The sequence below is a fragment of the Phocoena sinus genome, chromosome 7 (genome assembly GCF_008692025.1).
Source record: "Phocoena sinus isolate mPhoSin1 chromosome 7, mPhoSin1.pri, whole genome shotgun sequence".
In the NCBI taxonomy this organism is placed as follows: domain Eukaryota; kingdom Metazoa; phylum Chordata; class Mammalia; order Artiodactyla; family Phocoenidae; genus Phocoena; species Phocoena sinus.
In genome coordinates, this window is record NC_045769.1 from 82,173,274 (window position 1) to 82,196,661 (window position 23,388).

The following is a 23,388-nucleotide window of genomic DNA, read 5'->3' on the forward strand; positions in this document are numbered from 1 at the left end:
TCATTTCTTTTAATAACCAATCAAAGTTCACATAATAGAAATCTAGGCTGAAATGTCCGACAGCTGGCTAAGGATCCATTATTCTATAATTGTTGAGTGGAGGAGAACCACCCCAAAGATGCATTCTCAAACACACGGCACTCGTGTGAAAATAGCACTCATGCGTGAAGATAGAACTCAACTGAGAAAACAGCTTTCAAGGTCACTAGACGTGCAGGTGATGGCTAGCACTTCTGACTTCATTTAGTCTCAGCTGAGGTAGAAAAATGACCATAAAACTAGAGTGTATACACACAGATGTGTCCCTCATTTGAATCTCTCTGTATATATTCTCTAATATGATGGAATATCTGTACCAAAGCAGAAATCTTAGATGACAGGTTCATCTGGATACGTGTGTGTGTGTATATGTATGTGTATGTGCATGTACACACGCATACATGTATCTTATTGAATGAATTCACTGCTCAAGCACTATGTGCCAGGTGATAAAGAATCCCTAGAACTCTGTTAAGAGACTGTATTACCAGTCACGTCCAATGCTTTCAGCACCTGCACCGTTATCTGTCATTTGGGAGAGCTTTAGGATGCAGAACTCTTAACTATGCATTCGTCCTGTTGTCCTTCTTCTGTGCTGAGGCTTTATGTCACTGACCACTGTTTATAACGCTAGCTCAAATTATTCCTGATTCTGCATCTAAAAGTGTATTATACAAGAACATGTTCATGGCTATCATTCTGAAACAGAAGGGCACTTGAAAACCAACAATAGACTACACGCAATGGCGAAAGACTATCGTGCTGACTTTTTTGCACAGTCACAAAATCCAGAACAGATTATTCAAAGAACTCTCTGGAAGCTGAGAGGCTTATAAAAGCAATCCTAATAAAAAAATTTCTGCATTCTACATATATAACAAAGTTACAGCATGTCACTTGCCCTATAAATTGTCACTATTACCACTTGGAGCAGAAGGAAACGTACACATATAAAGATATATATGTGCATAATTGTATATTCCCAGAGGAAACTGTAAAAGTATGTGCATTAAATAGTGTTTTAATTGCAACATGAAAAACGACGCTTAAGCAATGGTTCACAGTCCCACAAGGGTAAAGTCAAGTGTAAACGCTGCCTAGTATAATGGGGGGAGAATGGACGGGGCACTCAGGCATGGGAGCAAATTCTGATCCTGTCACTAGTTGGATCTATTACTTCTGGCTGATCCCTCTACAGCTCTGAGGTTCAGTTTCCTATCAGTAAAATAGAGATATTAAACATCTATTTTGCAGAGAGTTGTGGGAATTAAAGGACAAGGAATAAGTCCCTACCCATCGCTGCTTTTTCAAATTATTAAATAAATTTAAAAGCTAAAAATAGAGATTTATGGCTCCTCAGTGAATAACATACCAGCCAATATCGTTAAGATTACGCTGTATCTGGCTAGATTTAAGACTGAAATTCAATACACATATTTTCAGCTCTCAAATACTATGATTATCTGAGCATATATGAGAGAAGAATGTAAAACTCCTCTGAAGACAGATTTTAAGAAAACTATTCTAGAATATATGTGGGTACAATATTTAGGCCTCAGTGGAACATTTTCATTTATCTGCTTTCTGATAAATCTATATTCTTTGTCTACGCTCATAAATAAAAGGCAGTTCTCATAAAGTGTGCTCGAGAAAGCAACAGGCTCTGTGCTCTCACATGTGTCATTACCTTGTATTTCTCCACCCCATGGAATAGTCCCCACCCTGAAAAAAGCTTGGGGTTCATTTAGGGACACAAGACTGCCCTCCTTGCTGAGCACTGGGGTGGGCACGGCAGCTCCAGTCCTTGCTTAGAGATGGGCTAAAGGTCTCTAAAGGACTCACACACTTGCAGGCCTTACCTTTAAAAAAAAAAAAAAAAAAAGTAAAGCTTTTCCATCTTTTCCATTTCCATTTCCATGTTCACTGTTCATTTAGATTTTAGGTGAACGATGTGAAGATTGTGAGAACTCTGTTTTCAACAACTGAAGTTCTGCCCACCAATGGCCTATTCACATGTGGTTCAACACACACTAGGTTAGGCCTTAAATATGCTATGACCACACGATCTTCCCAAGCTATCCTAAAAGGGTGAAAGGAGGTGAACCCTGCTGGGCTTTCACCTCTTGCTCCTGTAGCCCCACCCTCCAACCTTGTCCACCCTGCTCTGTGCCCTGGGAAGCCAAGCTATGAAGACCAGGCACACAGCTCCCTTTTCCACCGGCTTTCAGCTTCGTCTGGCCAGTGGCAGAAACTGGCAGATCAGAGGGTGGGCAGAGAGTGAGACTGGGGAAGTTACTCCCCTGACCCACTCCCTGCCAGGCTATCGTCATGTCGCTCAGCTCCCATCAGGTCCCTGGCTCCACAGCTACCTTCTCCTGGGTTCTGGTAACCACTTATCTTATCCTTTAGGCCTATAGGATAGAAATGGCTTCTCTCTGTTGCCAGCTATGAAGACTAGGTGAACCCACACCACTGTAAACAGCCCCTTATTCATTCTCTTAAACAACACCAGTCTGAATATGCCATCTCATTCCTGCCAGGACCCTGACTAAGCCTTGAATCCAGTCTCAAAACACCAGGAAAAGAGCCACACTGAACCAGAGCATCAGGACTTGCTGTTACAGCAGGTATTGATACAAACAGCTGCAATGACTTTAGAAGAGCATAAGAACAGTTGTTACTCTTATGTCATAAGAAACCAACAACTGGATTTATGCTACAAACCAATCAAGGTGAGACTGAAGGCTTTAAAAAGAAAATATCAACAAGAAAAATCTAGCTGAAAATTATTCTTTAATCCCATGCAAATATCACAAGCCCACCAAAAATGCGGCTTTTTCTGCTGCTACCATCACTGAAGAACATCATTAAATAAGGAGAAGGGTGGGGGGGGCAGGGTTCCAGAACCTCAATAAAAGAGCTGAGAAAAATGAACACATAATTTTATGAACATAGCACTGAAGCCCACGGAAGCTTTAGTGTATTCAAGGCTGCACTCTTGCAGCATCATAGAACCTAACACATATCTACACAGAGGTGTAAGTTTATTTAAATATAAAAAATTCACAGAGGGGAGGGGCCAAGATGGGGGAGCAGAAAGACCCTGAGCTCACCCCCTCTCATGAGCACACCAAAACAACATCTGCAGAACCACCATCCATAAAAAAAAAAGACTAGAACCTACTAGAAAAGATCTTCTCCAACTAAAGACATAACGAAGGAACCACAAGACAAGTAGGAAGCGCAGACTCAAGATATAATCAAATCCCATCCCCCAGGGTGGGCGACCCACAAACGGGAGAATTCTATTGCAGAGGTTCTTCCACAGGCATGAGAGTTCTAGGCGCCCTGTCAGGCTCCCCAGCCTGGGGTTCCTGCATCAGGAAGATGATACCCTAGAGCATTTGGCTTTGAAGGCCAAGGGGTTAATTTCCGGAGCCTCGCAGAACTCAGGGAAATAGAGATTTCATTCTTAAAGGGCCTACCCGAAATGTCACACATACCAGGACCCAAGGCAAAAGCAGTAATTTGATAGGACCCTGGGCCAGACCTACCTGCTTGTCTGGGAGAGTCTCCTGGAGAGGTGAGGGATGGCTGCGGCTCACCCAGGGGACATAGACAATGGTGGCAGCCATACTGGGGAACATTCTACCCATGAACACTACTGATGGCAGCTGCCATCTTGGCTCAAGACCTGACCCCACCCAACAGCCTTTAGGCACCAGTACTGGGATGCCTCAGGCCAAACAACTAACTGGACAGAGACACATCCCTATCCATCAACAGATGACAGGCTGCCTTAAGATTTCCTGAGCTCACAGCTGCCTCTAAAAACACCCTAGATACAGCCCTGCCTACCAAAGGGCCAAGACACAGCTCCACTCACCAGTGGGCAGGCACTGGCCCTTCTCTCCAGGAAGCCTGCAAAAGCCTCTAGACCAGCCTCATCCACCAGGGGGCAGACACCAGAAGCAAGAAAACTACAATCCCACAGCCTGCGGCTCCTGCTCGCAGCAGGCCAGATCTTAACCTGGGAACAGCTGGGCCCGGGTCCTGGCCCTGTCCACGAGCAGGCCAGTGCAAACTTCAGGACGCCACAGACCCCATACCCAACTGTGTCAGGAACATCACCCCCCAAACAATCTGAAACAAGATCTGAGATCCCTGGGCCCTGCAGCCAGACTACAGGAAACAGCTCTGTCTACCAGTGGTCCAGCACTAACTCCAGGACCTGGCCTCACCCACCAGTGGGTGGCCAGCAGCCCCGGAGTCTTCAGGACCCTGACTCTGGCCATCAGTGAGCCAAAACTAGGCCTGGGACCCCTGGGGTTCTGCAGCCAGCCTCCTTGTGACCAGGCCCTGCTAACCAGCAGCCAGTAATCATGACGGCCTGCAGAGTACAAATGCAGAGTTTTAAAAATGCATTTGAAATTAAGAGATTGGCAACTTAAAACAATATATATGTAGGCTGCTATACAAAAACCTCATGATAACCGCAAACCAAAAATCCATAATAGATATACATACAAGAAAGAAAAAGGAATCCAAACTTAACACTAAAGATAGTCATCAAATCACAGGAGAATAAAAGAAGAAGAAAGGGAAAAAGACCTATAAAAAATACAAAACAGTTAACAAAAGGGCAATAAGAACATACATATCGATAATTACCTTAAATGTAGTCAGGTTAAATACTCCAACCAAAAGACATAGAGTGGCTGAATGGATACAAAAACAAGACTCATATATATGCTGCCTAGAGAGACTCACTTCAGATCTAGAGACACATATAGACGGAAAGTGAGGGGATGGAAAAAAGTATTCCATACAAATGGAAATCAAAGAAAGCCAGAGTAGCAATACATGTATCAGGCAAAATAGACTTTAAAATAAAGACTGTTACAAGAGACAAAGCAACACACTACATAATGATCAAAGGATCAATCCCAGAAGACATAACAATTGTAAATATATATATGAACCCAACACAGAAGCACCTAAATATTTAAGGCAAATATTAACAGACATAAAAGGAGAAATCAACAATAATACAATACGGTAGGGGACTTTAACACCCTACTTACATCAATGGACAGATCACCAAGACAGAAAATCAGTAAGGAAACACAGGCCTTAAAAACCACATTAGACTAAATGGAATCACTTGATATATAGAGAGCATTCCATCTGAAAGCAGCAGAGTATACATTCTTTTCAGGAGCACATTGAACATTCTCTAGGATAGATCACATGCTAGGCCACAAAACAAGCATTGGTAGATTTAAGAAAACTGAAATCAAATCACACACCTTTTTGACCACAATGTCATGAGATCAGAAATCAACTACAAGAAAAAAACCTGCAGAAAACACAAACATATGGAGGTTAAACATTATGCTACTAAACAACCGATGGATCATTGAAGAAATCAAAGAGGAAATCAAAAAATACCTAGAGACAAATGAAAACACAAAATCAAATACCCATGGGACACAGCAAAAGTTTCTAAGAAGGAAGTTTATAGCAATACAAGCATACCTCAGAGAACAAGAAAAATCTCATAAATACCCTAACCTTACATCTAAAGGAACTAGAAAAAGAAGAATGAACAAAACCCAAAGTTATCAGAAGGAAAGAAATCATAAAGATCAGAGCAGAAATCAATGAAATAGAGACCAAAAAAAAAAAAAAAGATCAATGAAACTAAGAGCTGGTTCTTTGAAAAGATAAACAAAAGTGATAAACCTTTGGCCACACTCATCAAGAAAAAATGAAGAGGGCCCAGGGCTTCCCTGGTGGCGCAGTGGTTGAGAGTCCGCCTGCCGATGCAGGGGACACGGGTTTGTGCCCCGGTCTGGGAGGATCCCACATGCCGTGGAGCCGCTGGGCCCATGAGCCATGGCTGCTGAGCCTGCGCATCCGGAGCCTGTGCTCCACAACGGGAGAGGCCACAACAGTGAGGGGCCTGTGTACCGCAAAAAAAAAAAAAAAAAAAAAAAGCCCAAATAAAAGTCAGAAATGAAAAAGGAGACGTTACAACTGACACCATAGAAATACAAAAGATCATAAGAGATTACTACAGGCTACTATATGCCAATAAAATGGACAACCTAGAAGAAATGGACATATTCTTAGAAAGGTACAATCTCCCAAAACTGAACCAGGAATAGAAAATATGAAAAGACCAGTTACCAGTAATGAAATTGAATCAGTAATTTAAAAACCTCAACAAACAAAAGTCCAGGACCAGATGACTTCACAGGTGAATTTCACCGAACATTTAGAGAAGAATTCATGCTTACCCTTCTGAAACTATTCCAAAAAACTGCAGAGGAAGGAACACTTCTGAACTCATTCTATGAGGCCACCATCACCAAAACCAAAAAGAGATATACCCCCCCCCAAAAAAAATTACAGGCCAGTATCACTGATGAACATAGACACAAAAATCCTCAACAAAATACTAGCAAACCAAATCCAACGATGCATTAAAAGGATCATACACCATGATCAAGTGGGATTTATCCCAGGGATGCAAGGAATTTTCAATACCGCAAATCAATTGGTGTGATACACCACATCAACAAATTGAAGAATTTGTTCTTCAAAAGCCATACGATCATCTCAAAAGATGTAGAAAAAGCTATAAAATTCATCATCCATTTATGATAAAAACTCTTCAGAAAGTGGACATAGAGGGAACCTACCTCAACATAATAAAGGCAAACCCACAGCTAAAATCATACTCAACAGTGAAAAGCTGAAAGCATTTCCTCTAAGATCAGGAACAAGACAAGGATGCCCACTCTCACCACTTTTATTCAACATAGTTTTGTAAGTCGTAGCCACAAGAATCAGTGAAGAAAAACAAAGTAACCAAATTAGAAAGGAAGACTTAAAACTGTCACTGTTTGCAGATGACATGACACTATACATAGAAAATCCTGAAGACACTACCAGAAGACTACTAGAGCTCATTAATGAATTCAATAATGTTGCAGGATACAAAATTAATATATAGAAATCTGCATTTCTCTACATTTATACTGAAGTATCAATATCGAAAGGGAAATTAAGGAAACAATCCCATTTACCACAGCATCAGAAAGAATAAAATACCTGGGAATAAATATACCTAAGGAGGCAAAAAGACCTGTACTCTGAAAACTGTAAGGCACTGATGAAATAAATTGAAGACTACACAAACAGGTAGAAAGATATATACCATGTTCTTGTATTGTAAGAACAAACAGTTTATATGACTATACTGCCCAAGGCATTCTACAGATTCAATGCAGTCCTTATCAAATTAGCAGAGGGAGGAATACTCCCAAACTCATTCTACGAGGCCACCATCACCCTGATACCAAAACCAGACAAAGACGTCACAAAAAAAGAAAACTACAGGCCAATATCACTGATGAACATAGATGCAAAAATCCTCAACAAAATACTAGCAAACAGAATCCAACAGCACATTAAAAGCATCATACACCATGATCAAGTGGGGTTTATCCCAGGGATGCAAGGATTCTTCAATATATGCAAATCAATCAATGTGATATACCATATTAACAAATTGAAGAATAAAAACCATATGATCATCTCAATAGATGCAGAGAAAGCTTTTGACAAAATTCAACACCCATTTATGATAAAAACCCTCCAAAAAGTAGGCATAGAGGGAACTTACCTCAACATAATAAAGGCCATATATGACAAACCCACAGCCAACATCATTCTCAATAGTGAAAAACTGAAACCATTTCCTCTAAGATCAGGAACAAGACAAGGTTGTCCAATCTCACCACTATTATTCAACATAGTTTTGGAAGTTTTAGCCACAGCAATCAGAGAAGAAAAAGAAATGAAAGGAGTTCAAATCGGAAAAGAAGAAGTAAAGCTGTCACTGTTTGCAGATAACATGATACTATACATAGAGAATGCTAAAGATGCTACCAGAAAACTACTAGAGCTAATCAAAGAATTTGGTAAAGTAGCAGGATACAAAATTAATGCACAGAAATCCCTTGCATTCTTATACACTAATGATGAAAAATCTGAAAGTGAAATTAAGGAAACACTCCCATTTACCACTGCAGCAAAAAGAATAAAATACCTAGGAATAAACCTACCTAAGGAGACAAAAGACCTGTATGCGGAAAACTATAAGACACTGATGAAAGAAATTAAAGATGATACAAACAGGTGGAGAGACAGACCATGTTCTTGGATTGGAAGAATCAACACTGTTAAAATGATCATACTACCCAAGGCAATCTACAGATTCAATGCAATCCCCATCAAACTACCAATGGCATTTTGCACAGAACTAGAACAAAAAAATTTACAATTTGTATGGAAACACAAAAGACCCTGAATAACAAAAACAATCTTGAGAAAGAAGAACAGAGCTGGAGGAATCACACTCCCTGACTTCAGGCTATACTACAAAGCTACAGTAATCAAAATAGTGTGGTACCGGCACAAAAACAGACACATAGATCAGAACAGGATAGAAAACCCAGAAATAAATCCACACTTATAGTCAAACTACGATAAAGGTGGCAAAAATATACAATGGAGAAAAAACAGTTTCTTCAGTAAGTGGTGCTGGGAAAACTGGACAGCTACATGTAAAACAATGAAATTAGAACATTCCCTCATACCATATACAAAAATAAACTCAAACTGGATTAAAGACCTAAAAGTAAGACCAAAACCATAAAACACTTAGAGGAAAACATAGGCAGAACATTCTTTGATATAAATTGCAGCGATATTTTTTTGGATCTCTCTCCTAAATTAAAGAAGATAAAAGCAAAAATAAACAAGTGGAACCTAATTAAACTTAAAAGATTTTGCACAGCAAAGGAACAACTGACGAAAAGACAACATATTGAATGGGAGAAAATATTTGCAAATGATATGACTGATAAGCGATTAATATCCAACATATATAAATAGCTCATAGAACTCAACATCAAAAAATAAACAACCAGATTAAAAAATGAGAAGAACTCGACAGACATTTTTCCAAAGAGGACATGCAGATGGCCAATAGGCACATGAAAAGAAGCTCCACATTGCTAATTATTAGAGAAATGCATATAAAAACCACAGTTAGATGTCATCTCACACCTGTCAAAATGACTATCATCAATAAGAACACAAATAACAAATGTTGGCAAGGATGTGGAGAAAAAGGAACCCTTGTACACTGTTGGTGAGAATGTAAATTGGTGCAGCCACTGTGGAAAAGAGTATTAAGGTTTCTCAAAAGCTAAAAATAGAGCTACCATATGACCCACAATTCCACTCCTGGGTATATATCAGAAGAAAGCAAAAACACTAATTCAATAAGATGCACGCACCCCAATGTTCACATCAGCATTATTTACAATTGCCAAGATATGGAAGCAATCTAAGTGTCCATCAGCAGATGAACAGATAAAGAAAAAGTGGTACAGATATACAATGGAATACTACTCAGCCATAAAAAATAATGAAATTTTGCCATTTTTAGCAACATGGATGGACTTGGAGGGCATTATGCTAAGTGAAATATGTCAGAAAAAGAAAGCAATACTGCATGATATCACTTATATGTTGGAGGTTAAAAAATAAACTAGTGAATGTAACAAAAAAGAAGCAGACTCACAGATGTAGAGAATAAACTAGTGGTTACCAGTGGGGGTTGGATGGGAGGGGCAATATAGGGGTGGAGGAGTGGGAGGTACAAACTCTTGTGTTTAAAATAGGCTCAAGAGACTTCCCTGGTGGTGCAGTGGTTAGGAATCTGCCTGCCAATGCAGGGGACATGGGTTTGAGCCCTGGCCCGGGAAGATCCCACATGCCGCAGAGCAACTAAGCCTATGTGCCACAACTACTGAGCCTGTGCTCTAGAGCCCGTGAGCCACAACTACTGAGCCCATGTGCCACAACTACTAAAGCTCGTGTGCCTAGAGCCCATGCTCTGCAACAGAGAAGCCACCACAATGAGAAACCTATGCATTGCAACGAAGAGTAGCCCCCGCTTGCTGCAACTAGAGAAAGCCCACGTGCAGCAACAAAGACCCCACGCAGCCAAAAAATAAATTGATTAAAAAAAATAATAAATAAAGTGGTAAATTTTTAATAAATAAATTAGGCTCAAGGATGTATTGTACAACACAGGAAATATAGCCAATATTTTGTAATAACTATAAATGCAAAGTAACCTTTAAAAATTGTATAATTTTTTTAATAAAATAAAAAAGTCACTGAAAACCAGAATTTCATATTAACACAATGGTGCTTTGCCCTATTCTCCTTTCTTAAAATCTTGTATTTCAAGAAACAACACTATTTTTACATGACAATGGGTTTGTCATTTAACTTAAGGACCTTTTTCCTAATCTGCCTCTGATGATTCTCTGGTTACCTCTCACCTTCCACAGTCCCAAACCTTCCTATTGGGATAATGGTCTTAGCAGCCTCATTTGCCCAGAGAAGCCCTTTACTTCACCTTCCAAATTTACTCATACTCACCTTTCTTAATTTTCTTTTCTCCTCCTCTTTTACTCCCTGCTACCCTCACTCAAGGACACCTGAAAGGAAAAAAAAAAAAAGAAAGAGTTCAGCTTGAAATGTACATTGAGATCTCATCCATATTCTGTACCAATTTCCAGACCATAAAACTCCTTATTGGCAAAGAAAGTGTTCTGTGATAATGCCTGAAATAGTCCCTTTTACCTTGTGCTTAAAATAAAACACACCTTGAACGTACTCTGTAAAGCAGCAGCATGCAATAACAGAAGACAAAGAGGCCAAAAGAGGGGTCTCTTTTCTCTTCCCCTTTTGTTAATGAACACAAAGATTCTTTTCACTGCAAACACCTAGGAGAGAAGACTAGCTTAGGGATTTGATAAGGTTGGCATCTGGAAAGTGAGGGGACTGAGGGAGCGCTGATCACCCTTCTTATTCTTCAGAGTACGCCGGAATGTGGAGCCGACTACAACTGACGCCCAGCTCACATCGTTGATGGCAAAGATGACTTCTCGTCCCCAGAGTCACAATTCTAGGCTACGGTCTTCCACTGTGACTAACAGCCGCCCCAGCAATGCCTGCACCTCAGGGCCATCACTCCTCCTGCCCCCATCATGGCTGCCCGTTACCACTTGCACAGGGTAGACACTGAGTAAGAAATCGTTGAATATGCCCGAACAAGGCTGACTTCACCCATTCATTCAGTCTGCAAAGCCCACTCCCCTGACTCTGATGACGACCAATTTCCATTTACCCTTTGCGGCCTGCATTTGGGCAGCAGGCAACTCCTGGCTGTGCAGCCTCAAATTAGCACGCTCACTACACCACATGACTCCGCAGCCAAGAACTTTCCCATCTGAAACTAATTAATCTTCCCCACATCCCTGTGCGGTAAGCCGGTGTGTTCACCTGCAGGTTATAAGGAGGAAATTGGGGATGAGGAGGTTAGGAGCTGTGCCATGGGTTATTAAGGGTGTCTGCCGGGGATGAAGTCATTCTGTAGTCATCCCCGTTCAGTCTCCACCCGCTCCGGGGACACACACACACACACACACACACACACACACACACACACACACACAGACACACCCCCGCTTTGACCACCTTATCATTCTCTGGGCTTTTGTGAAGCCGCAGAGTCCCAGCAGATACATGCATTTCAAAAGGATAAAAGGTATTATGATTTGCCCCTGCTAAATACTTTAGATGTCTCTCCCACGATAACTCGTACCAGAAGTCCTCTCTCTCAGACCTTTTCCAGTAAAGGTATCTTGTTAGCCAGAACTAATACTGTCTCCTGGAAAGAGGGCTCAGAATAATACAGCTTCATCCTTTGCCTGGGAAAGGCCTCGTAAGGTTCACTCTCGCACCTTCAGAGGCACAAACCAGCACCCAGGCAGCCCTGGAGTTCAGGGTTATTGGCTGCCCAGGCCTGTGAACTGCCCAGAGCACAGTGACGGCACAGCCGCCTCCACACGCTTCATCCGGGCCCTCTGGGCTCTGCAGGATGATTTGCATCTCTGATTGGTTCCCTAGGGCAGGTACACAGCCAATGCTGCAACTTTCTCTACTGTAGGCCTTTCTGACTTTGCCAAAGAGAACCAGGATTGGCTACTTCCAAGGGAGAAGCACGCTTCAACCACCAAAACTATGTCCTTTATCCTTTGCTGGTTCTGCTTTCTCCTCCCACCTCCACATGAGGACCTGCCCCAGGTTTCAAACTTTTATGTTATTACTATTTACTTTCCTATAGTGTTATTACTCTTACTTTCCTTAGGGACCACATTTATGCTCACACATTCTACTCCCACTCCTTGCTGATTTCTAAATCACCAGATCTGACGAGGCTGGACTATAAACTATAATTTTCTGCCATTTTTAAATAGCATAAATTGGAGTAGATGACTTACTATTTCATTTAGGGAATGACTAGTCCTGAAAGACATTAAAACATTCTCTAATGCCACAGTAAATAAAACAGTATAGTAGTAACATTTGAGTAGACTCAAATACACATGGGAATTTATTATACGGTAAAGGTGGCATCTCAAACCAGTAAGGTAAGAATACACTTTAAGAAGCTGAGTTGGGACAACTGGGTAGCCAGGAAAAAAATAAGGTTAGTACACACCTCATACTATACGCATAGAAAACAAAGCCATAAAAGTTGCAGAAAAGAAAATGTGAACACAGAATAGTATTGGATAATCTTAAGGAATTATTGGTATAATAATGTTATAGAAGTTATGTTCTAAAAAGTTCTTACATGTTATTGATATATATTGATATACTTATAAAGAAAATATAATGTCTCGGGTTTGCTTCAGATATTCTCAAAATGGATGGGAGGATAAGATAAAACAAGATTGGCAAAATACCCCTAATTGTTGAAGATGGATGACATATAATTGAGGTTTATTATACTATTTTCTAATTTGTGTATGCTTAAAATTTTCTGTAATAAAATGGGTTCTTAAAAATACAAGAAAATTCCCGTGCCACAACTACTGAGCCTGCGCTCTAGAGCCCGTAAGCCACAACTACTGAAGACTGCATGCCTAGAGCCTGTGCTCCGCAACAAGAAAAGCCACCGCAATGAGAAGCCCGTGCACCGCAATGAGAAGCCCGTGCACCGCAATGAAGAGTAGCCCCCGCTCGCCGCAACTAGAGAAAGCCCGTGTGCAGCAACAAAGACCCAACGCAGCCAAAAATGAAATTAAAAAAACAAAGTCCTACTGTATAGCACAGAGAACTATATTCAATATCCTGTGATGATAAACCCATAATGGAAAAGAATATGAAAAAGAATGTATATATATGTATAACTGAATCACTTTGCTGTACAGCAGAAATTAACACAACATTGTAAATCAACTATACTTCAACAAAATAAATTTAAAAAAAAAAGAAAATAAAACACAAGAAAATATGAGTGACTTCCTGGGAGTGGGGAAGGGCCATTCTGACTATGATTAAAAACCCAGAAAGGGCTTCCCTGGTGTCGTACTGGTTGAGAGTCCGCCTGCTGATGCAGGGGACATGGGTTCGTGCCCCAGTCCAGGAAGATCCCACGGGCCGCGGAGCGGCTGGGCCTGTGAGCCATGGCCGCTGAGCCTGCACGTCTGGAGCCTGTGCTCCGCGACGGGAGAGGCCACAGCAGTGAGAGGCCCGCGTACAGCAAAAAAAAATAAAAAGACCCAGAAAGTATAAAATTAAAGTTTGATTAATTCAATTACATCAAACAACAATACCTTCTGTATGCCAAAAAAAAAATTATAAGCAAAGTAAAAAAAAACAAATAACCTGGGGGAAATATTTTCAACTCATGTCACAGACAAAACAATGGATAATCTCGCTAATATGGAAAGAGCTACTAAAAATCGGTAAGAAAATTATCAGTAACCCAACAGAAAAAGTAGCAAAGAACATTAATAGACATTTCATAGAAAAATGAACAAAATGGCCTTTAAACAACATGAGAAAAGTTGAGCATCTTTTCAAACAGGAGAAATGTAAATTAAAAGTATACTTCATAAATTCCAGATTTTGACTAGTCTGATAGATAAAAATGTTTTCTAATATTCTTTTGAGGAGGCCATGGGAAATCAGTCATTTTCATATATTGCTGGTGGGAATGTGACTCCAAAGAGCAATTTGGTAACATTATTAAAATTTCAAATGTATTTACCCTTGACCCAAAATCTCACTTCTGGGAATTTTTTCTACAGATGGTCTGCTTTCATGCAAAATAATATATTGCCATGACAGTCACTGCAGCACTGTTTACAATAGCAAATGATTGGAAAATCCCAAGTGTCCATCAAAAGAGTATGTGTGTGTGTGTGTGTGTGTGTGTGTGTGTGTGTGTGTGTGTACACATATATATATACACACACCTACGTATACACAACGGAATCTGATGCAGCCATTAAAAAAACGGAATTTCCCTGGTGGTCCAGTGGTTAAGACTCCGCATTTCCACTGCAGGGGGCACGGGTCCGATCCCTGGTCGGGGAACTAAGATCCCGCATGCTGTGTGGCAAGGCCAAAAAAAAAAAAATGAGGATGCTCCTTATATTCTGCTGTGAAAAAAGTCCTAGGACATATATATATATATATATATATATAATATACATATATGTAATATACATATTTATATTATATATATTATATATGCCTATTTATATTATATATATAAATGGAGATAGCTATAAATATAGGAGTATCATGTCTTTGTGTTAAGGAAGGAAAAGATACTATATGTATTTACTTATATGCATAAATACACTCAGGAACAGTATACAGGAAACTAATAAAAGTGATGACCTGTAGGTGGAGGGACAGGGGTAAATAATACACTATAAGGGGACAGAAGTGGGAAGGAAACTTCTCAGAATATACCTCATTTCATTGTTTTGATTTTTGATCCGTATGAATGCATAACTTATTCAAAAGTTAAAAGAGCTTGATTGGCTCTATAGTTTATGGTTAAGCACCTACTATATAGCTAAAGCTCAACAGTTCTCTCTAAATGGACCAGGGGCTTGGAAAATCCAAAGAGTAGATGATACAAAATAGCATTTTTATTTGGCTTTAAAATGTATCTTTTGGTGGTAGGGATGGGAGTCCCAGACGATTCACCATCCTAATTACATTTTGCAAATTCCATTGGTAAAGCCCCTGAGAGCTTAGTAAGAACATAGTCACAGCTCTCTGCAATACAACAGTGGATTAAGAATTCAGGTAAGGAAGATAACAGCCAGGAAGCACTGCCTTCCTGCAGGATAGGGGTGTTCTATCCATTTGAGTATACTGTGATTGTTGACTATTAGTAACATATCCCTCTCTCACGGCAGGTCAATAGGTGCTAATTTTTTCATCCCTAAGGTCCAGACCCCAGATTCCATATTTAGAAGGATTTCTCTAAACTGTATGTAGAAGATAATTAGTTACCCATTTTTAAGACGAAAAGCAAAAGGCACAAGTGCCATGAAAAGTGTCTGACCCACACAAAATAAACTATTACATTAACATGATATATATAATTTGACAAACACACGCAAAAATGTTTTTATACACATTAGCCCACACTGTTTTACTGCCCCTAAATGAGCAATTTCCTGTAGGCTCTTTGAAATATGACAAACAGCTCATCTCCCAGGACTCCATTTGAGGTTCTGAAATCCCAGATTTCAAGCTTTTAAACAGACAAGAGGAAGTGGCCTGGGAAGCCTTTCTGTTTGCCCCTAGCATGCAGGCTTCATAGGTAACAGCTATAACCCACTCCCACAGGAAAGGATGCAATGGTTCCTTGTGCACATAGAGTAAGGGGGGAAATTGCTATTTAGCTGAGTGACGAGCTGAATATTTTGCCACACATGGGCGATTTCTCAGCATTTCAGTTTCCTTACATGTTGAATCAAGTGCTAAGAGTTAGTGCTAACATTGGGCAAGTCACTTAACCTCCCTGTGCCTCAGTTTCCTCATTGTAAAAGATAATAAACAATAACGACCTCAAGGGAGTGAGTTAATATGTCACAATCACTTAGAATAATGTCTGAAGACAGCACAAACTAAATCAGTATTAGCTACCCACATGTAACATCTTAGAGTTGAGTATGTTGAAAACTCTGTCTTTGGAGTCAGACTTCCAGGGCTGCCTGAGATGTTACAGAATACATCTTCTGTCACCATTTTCCTTAGAGCAATTAGCTCTGGTACAGATGGAAATTATTTACTTTCATAACTTCAACTTTACTAGTGTTGAGTGATTTACACAATCCTGTAGCTATGAGGTCCCAGAACTGTATTCCCTTCTTGGGCCAATTTGTACGTCTTCCTTCAAAGGCAGTATTTGTTCATCACGTCTGAGAAATGACTGCAGGGGAGGGTTAGGCAGAGAATGTCAGTCCCTTTCCCCACCCTCTGTTTGTTCGAGGCCTGGAACACAGGGAGCAGAGGAAGGCGCTGTACACAGACAAGGGCAGAACCCACCAGCCCACGGCTTCCCCGGGGAGTTCAGAAGAGACCCCAGGTGGGGCCAGTTTACAAATGGGAGAACAGAGATGCAGCTGGACTCCGGCATCTGGCACTCCCAAGCTTCTCTTTTCCATCACAAGGGGAAGTTAAATTGTCATGATTTGGAAGCAAATAGGAGAAAAGAATGTTTTTAATCAGTCATTTAAACGTGTGCTTGTCTCTCCCCTACAGTGTCTCTTCTTAACATCACGCAAGCAGGACAGGACAGGAGCTGGGAATGCTGCAGCCAGGAGGACCCCATCCAGATCGTTACAAACAGCACCCCCAAATCATTTGATCTTAGGGAAGAAAAGGGAATCAAACCCTGTGCCCCTGACGGGAAATGACAGGATGAACATTTTCCTGGCTAAAAGTTTGAAATATACACCTCTGCCACACACAAAATTTTCACCCATTATTTCTTTCCTTATACTTTCCTCATTTAAAATGTACAATTTCATAGAATAATCCAGTTTATACACCCTAAATGCATGACACCCATTTTTTCAGTTATTCAGTCAGTATTTACGGAGCACCTACCACATGCCAGGCATCGTTTCGTTCACTGCCAAAGCTTCAGTCCCTAAAACAAAGTTGCTGCTCTCAGAGTTCTGACTTCCCCATGCTTTGCTAATGGTTTCCTGCATGAGCCCTCACATACAACACCGTCCTTTTTTAAGATAACATTTTTTGAGGGTTTATGCGTGTCAGGCACTGAACACCATTAATTCATTTAATTCTCACAGCACTCCTGTGAGGTGGTACGATTTCTATCCCCTCTTTAAGGATGAAGAATTTGAAATTTAAAGACAGGATAAGTAACTTACCCAAGGCTACAAAGCTAGTAAATCACAGATAGGATTAAAGTGCAGGTCCAGTTCCAAACTCCTCCATCTTAATCCCTATGCTAAACTGCCTTCGAAACTTCTTAAATATAGTTGGCTATGATGGACATATTTGGTTTAGAGTGGTCTCTTCTGCGTTTTCTTTGTTTGGTTTGCTGTGATTCTCATCTTCTGTACAATGCCTTTCTAGCATCTACAAAATGATCATTTAAAAAGCAATTGTATCAAGTCATGGGACCATGGCAGAGCAGGCTAAAAATCGACAGCCATTTGTACATAAATATTTAAATATATGCACTACACTCCATTTAGTGCATTATTCAAACTCTGGGCTTACATTAAAAAGGTTTCCAGAACTTACCAGCTGCTTCCTTTTGTGATCTCAATAATTCTCACCCAAACAAGACTCAAAGGACCCATTGTCCAAATCGGCTTCCTTATATTTACACCTGTCACTGATGTCATCTGCTTTCTTTTCTGCCAACCCCAAACTGACTAGGGAGGAGGATCAATTTGAATTCTTTCGGACTGCTTCCTTTCCCTTTCCCCAAACCTTGCATTTCTTCCCTAAAACCCCCTAAAGCCAAAACCATAGTTCAGTGAAGTAAGTGTGATTAAGCAAATTATGAACCAGCTCAGGGAGTTGCTCTAGTTGCTCTAATCAGGGCTACTTTCCTGGCTCGGCTGGCAGGAGGCCCGGCCAGCCTAGAGCACCCCCTCCCCGTCGGTGGGCGGTGTGTCAGCCGATGGCAATCACTGCTGCTATTTTTCCAGGTAATGTGAGATTACAGTCTGAAGCCTCAAACTTGAACAATTATTCTCCTCAATGATTTCTTTATTCGTTCCACTGATAAACCTTGCCTTTAATCCCTGAATGGCCCAGCAGCAACCATTCATCAGATGTCAGATTCTTCAATGGGAAGAAGAAGGTGTGCACACAGGCAGGGGTCTGTTTCCCTCTCTCATCATATTCAAGGCCCCTGAAGGTACAGTAGTCTTTCGTCTCCAGCAATGGGACTGGTACAGAGCAGGGGCCCAAATGTTTGCTGAATACTGTGGGATGAAGAAAGGAGATATAAAAGTGCAGTCACATTTTCTTTTAAAGAGCACTTAATGGGACAATGGATTTAATAACAAAATACGTGCATAGGAGATATGCATATCACATATAACACTTAAAGGAGGATGTTTTCCTTAAAGAACTAAAAATAGAGCTACCACATGATCCAGCAATCCCACTCCTGGGCATATATCCGGAAAAGACGAAAACTGTCATTTGAAAAGGTACATGCACCCAATATTCTTAGCAATACTATTTACAATAGCCAAGACATGGAAGCAACCAAAGTGTCTGTTGACAGACGAATGGATAAAGAAGGTGTGGGAGATATACACAATGGAATATTACTCAGCCCTAAAAAAAGAATGAAATAATGCTATCTGCAGCAACATGGATGGACCTAGAGATCATCATACTAAGTAAGCCAGAAAGAGAAAGACAATTATATGATACGATTTATATGTGGAATCTAAAAAAAAATGATACAAATTAAGCGAATTATAGAACAGAAACAGACTGACAGACATAGAAAACAAACAGGGTTGTCAAGGGGGAAAGGGGTGGGAGAGATGAATCGGGTATTTGGGATTAACAGATACTGTGTAAAACAGATAAACAACAAGGACCTACCATATAGCACAGGGGACTATATTCAATATCTTGTAATGACCTATAATGGAAAAGAATCGGAAAAAGTATATATATACATATATATATATGTATATATATAAAACATTGAAAAGACATGGCTAGTTCTTAGTGCATATTTTACAGCAAAGATTAGCTGATTTCTCACCATTAAAACAGTTAAAGGTTGCAAGTCTGTATAAGAAAGAGAGGTTGAAGTACAGAAGAAAAGTATCAAATGGACATCAAATCAGGAACTTCCACTGGGAAAACAGCAGCAGTAGCAATAATCAGTACTCTAACAAGCTTGATGTGGTTATGAAATCCTTCAAGGAAAATTCCAGAGCCTTAGGAACTTAATACCTTACTGAGGCCTACGAGGTGGTTGTACATTAAAATACTGCCAGCCCTGCTTAGGCTTTTACTTAACTGTGTGTACCTTTTGGCAATGGTAGTTCATGAAGGGGAGTTGAGAGAGCACTGTCACTAGAATTCCTCTGGGTCTGGGCTCACTGGGTCCTGCAGGACACATCCAAGAAGACTTGCCAATGTCCTGCAGCTGCCGCATAGCCATACCATGTAGTTCATGGATTTTGGCTTCCTTTTGGGTGGGTGATTTTGTCGAGCACTGCATTAGAAATGTCATGTTCAACAACATCCATCCAAATTTACCTCTGGCGTCTTTTTCTAGCTAAGTAGTAATAAACTTCTTTTTTTTTTTTTTTGCGGTACGCGGGTCTCTCACCGCTGTGGCCTCTCCCTTTGCAGGGCACAGGCTCCGGACGCGCAGGCTCCGCGGCCATGGCTCACGGGCCCAGCCGCTCCACGGCATGTGGGATCTTCCCGGACAGTGGCACGAACCCGTGTCCCCTGCATCGGCAGGCGGACTCCCAACCACTGCACCACCAGGGAAGCCCAGTAATAAACTTTTAAATTGGAAAATGCATACATACACACACACACACACACACACACACACACACACATATATATACCTCTTTTTCATTTAGTAAGCATTCTTGAACATCTACTATGTACTATATGAGGAACTAGAAATAAAAATTTAAGTAAGACATGGTCCATGCCCTACAGTAGATACACTGGATTGTGGAGTGTTACTAACTCTGCTCCACTTACTTTTCTAAAACGCTAGTGACTCCTGTAGCTTGTAGTAGGTAGGGAAGGGTATTATTTATGCTGAAATCATGTAGGGAGGTGCCTAGAAATAAGCAAATCTGCAAAGAACAAATTTATACACATTTAGTTTGGCTAAATAGAAGAAATGTCTCAAGAAACAAATTTTTTTCTTAAAAAGGAGAAAGAAGCATGCTGGCTGAGACTTTCCACAGATAATAATCACCAGGATAAATGCATGGGGGTAGACACACTTAGATCTGTAGCACTGACCAGGATCGTGTGGAGGCTGTGTAGCCTGAACTAGGGATTGGGTAGTCTGGTACACTGATGATTTTCAGCAAAATTCATAGCTCCCATGTCCCCATTCTTGGTTCAGAAATTTCACCCTTCCAACAAAGTTCAATTCTTCCAGAAGCAGAAGGTACACTAGACACGTCAAGCTTGGAGGGGGGGAAATCAAGTTTTACTGATTACCAGCTTACTCATTGCAAATTAAACCTCCAGGGTAGTAAGAGGTACCCAGCATGCCCCTGCCACCCAAAGGAGAGTCCATCACAACAGGTTTACCTTATTTTCCTGAAGGTTCACCTTATTTTAGATAACTTTTAAAAAATGGTATATTTCTGTATGATTTAAAACAAATTTTCACTTACATGAAGTATTTGCCTTCCCCTTACTGAGGCACTAAGAGCACTGACTCTTACAATGGACATAATACAAGAACCTATTTCCTATTTCGACTAGGAGAAAGTTGGAAGCAAATTCATGTGGACTGCTAAAATGTGTCATCAGCTGAAGCCAGCAAAGGGTCTTCTGCTATTTCAGACTGAAGCAGCCTTCTCAGTGAAACCTGGTGTAGTTCTGATAGTCTGGGTGGCATCCTCACTTACTGGGACTTTCTCCCTGTCCAATGTGAGCATCCAGAGAGTCTTTTGGTGGTTTTTTTTTTGTTTTTTTTTTTTTTCGGTACGCGGGCCTCTCACTGCTGCGGCCCCTCCCGCTGCGGAGCACAGGCTCCGGACACGCAGGCTCAGCAGCCATGGCTCACGGGCCCAGCCGCTCCGCGGCATGTGGGATCCTCCCGGACCGGGTCACAAACCCGTGTCCCCTGCATCAGCAGGTGGACTCCCAACCACTGCGCCACCCGGGAAGCCCTTGGTGGTTTTTTTGTTTGTTCGTTTTTCATATGATGTCACTTATATGTGGAATCTAAAAGAATGATACAAATGAACTTATCTACAAAACAGAAATAGACTCACAGACATAGAAAACAAACTTAGGGTTACCAAAGGGGAAAGGGGGTAGGGGGTAGGGGAGGGATAAATTAGGAGTTTGGGATTAACATATACATACTACTTATATAAAATACATAACCAACAAGGACCTACCGCATAGCACAGGGAACTGTAGTAACATCCACAGAGTTGTACAAGGCTACAGTGAGGATGGACTACCAGACTCATGACGACTGATCCAAGAACTGAGTTCTGCCTTTAGTTCATTTTCAAGAGAATAACTCACCCAAACAACTTATTTACCCTGCTTCTAAGGTCTCCCACATCCATTTTATATCCTTAGAATTTCAATCTTGCTTTGGGAAAGTGCCAGAAATTCAAGTATCTATCTGATAATTAACCAACCACCACTGCAGCACAACCAAAACGGGAGGTTCTTGGGAAATATCAGAGATCAAAATTCTATTAAATCCACATGAGGTACCTGCTGTGTGGTCGGCACTGTGATGACCACTGCAGAGTTGTACTTGAGTTACACTTTAAATATATGAAAAATCTTTGACCTAAAGAACTAGTGAGACTAGATATCACACATGAAATGACTGCGGTGAGTACAGGGTAGAGTAGGATTAACAATGAAAACAAGTGCTTTAGGGCACAGTAAGTGATAATAGAGTGCATCCACACGCAATAGTTCTCGTGATTCTTACGACCACATGGCGAGGTCGGCAAGGGAGATACGGTATTATTAACCTCATTTTACAGATGAGGAAACTGTGAGGTCGAAGGCAGCCAAGGGCACCTTGCAAATAAGTGGCAGAATTTGAGGACAGTAGTACTAGCGTTGTCTCCCTGTTCTGTAATCTTGCTGCCACATCACGCTGCCTCCTTGCTAAGTACCACGGAAGATGAAGAGGGAGCATGAAAGGATGTGAAGGGTGAGCTGTAAAGGATACTGCTAGGCAACAAAAAGGATGGGGGTCTTCATGGGGAAAGGTAGAGACAGAAATGGGCAAAGAGCATGACCATGGGCTTGGAGGCAGAGAACTGGGAGGGAATGACTTCCTGAAGTGGGATGTGTGTTAGAAGGAAGAGGGAAATAGGGTTTGACAGAAACATTAAATAATCATGGAACTTGCAGACAAAGTCAGGAGACGAGTTTTGATCTTTCAAGCGATGAGACTAGTTTTTGCCAGGAGACTGACACAATCAATAAGAAAGGTGATATAGTATTCCAGCAGCAGTGGGGTTAGAGGGGTGGGGGTGGGGCAAAGAGTCTGAGTTTCTGGAAGCCAGGAGCGCCTGGCATAGTTCTGAAATGTCGATGTGGGTATGCTTTACAGAATTCATCACCCAATTCATTTGCATATCACTGGAACAACAGCAAAGCTTTAAAAAATACTCTGGTTACAAGAACAGGGCATATAAAAGGATAATTTTTTAGTGCTTAGAAATTTTTGATGGATTAAGCCATTTTAGGTTGGTTGACTTAAAACTGTAAAATATGCTGTCTCCAGGATTCAGGGTTGACAAAGGTAAAATCATCTGCATTTTCAGGCTTTGGTTTGACTTCCTGACAACCAGCCAGCTTGCTATCAGGCTGAACTGATAACAAGCTGTTGGAGTTCCAACAGATGAAGGGGATTTGAGTGGGGTGGGAGGTATTCTGGATCCCTTGTCCACACTTAAATGAGAATAGGTCTGATTTTATAAAACTGCTTGTATTAGGATATTTCACAAAATTTCCTTTGGGTAAAGAGTTCCATAGCTTAAAACATCTGAAAAGCCACTGATCTAGTCCAATCCTAGCCACAGACATATGAGGAAGCAGGACAGAGAGGTACAGGGCCTGGTCCACGGTCACAGGGTAAGTGAGGCCACTTGAGAGGCATTTACAACT

The 23,388-nt window shown here is 41.0% G+C and overlaps 1 protein-coding gene across 3 annotated transcripts in view; it reads right to left on the minus strand.

Moving 5' to 3' along the window:
* LYPD6B (LY6/PLAUR domain containing 6B) overlaps positions 1-23,388 on the minus strand; it is a 238,005-nt gene that overhangs the window by 28,350 nt on the left and 186,267 nt on the right. For all 3 annotated transcript variants that reach the window (XM_032636483.1, XM_032636481.1, XM_032636482.1), the window contains exon 2: positions 10,570-10,628. The gene's annotated coding sequence lies outside the window, so the exon portion shown is untranslated. The remainder of the gene's footprint in view (positions 1-10,569; positions 10,629-23,388) is intronic.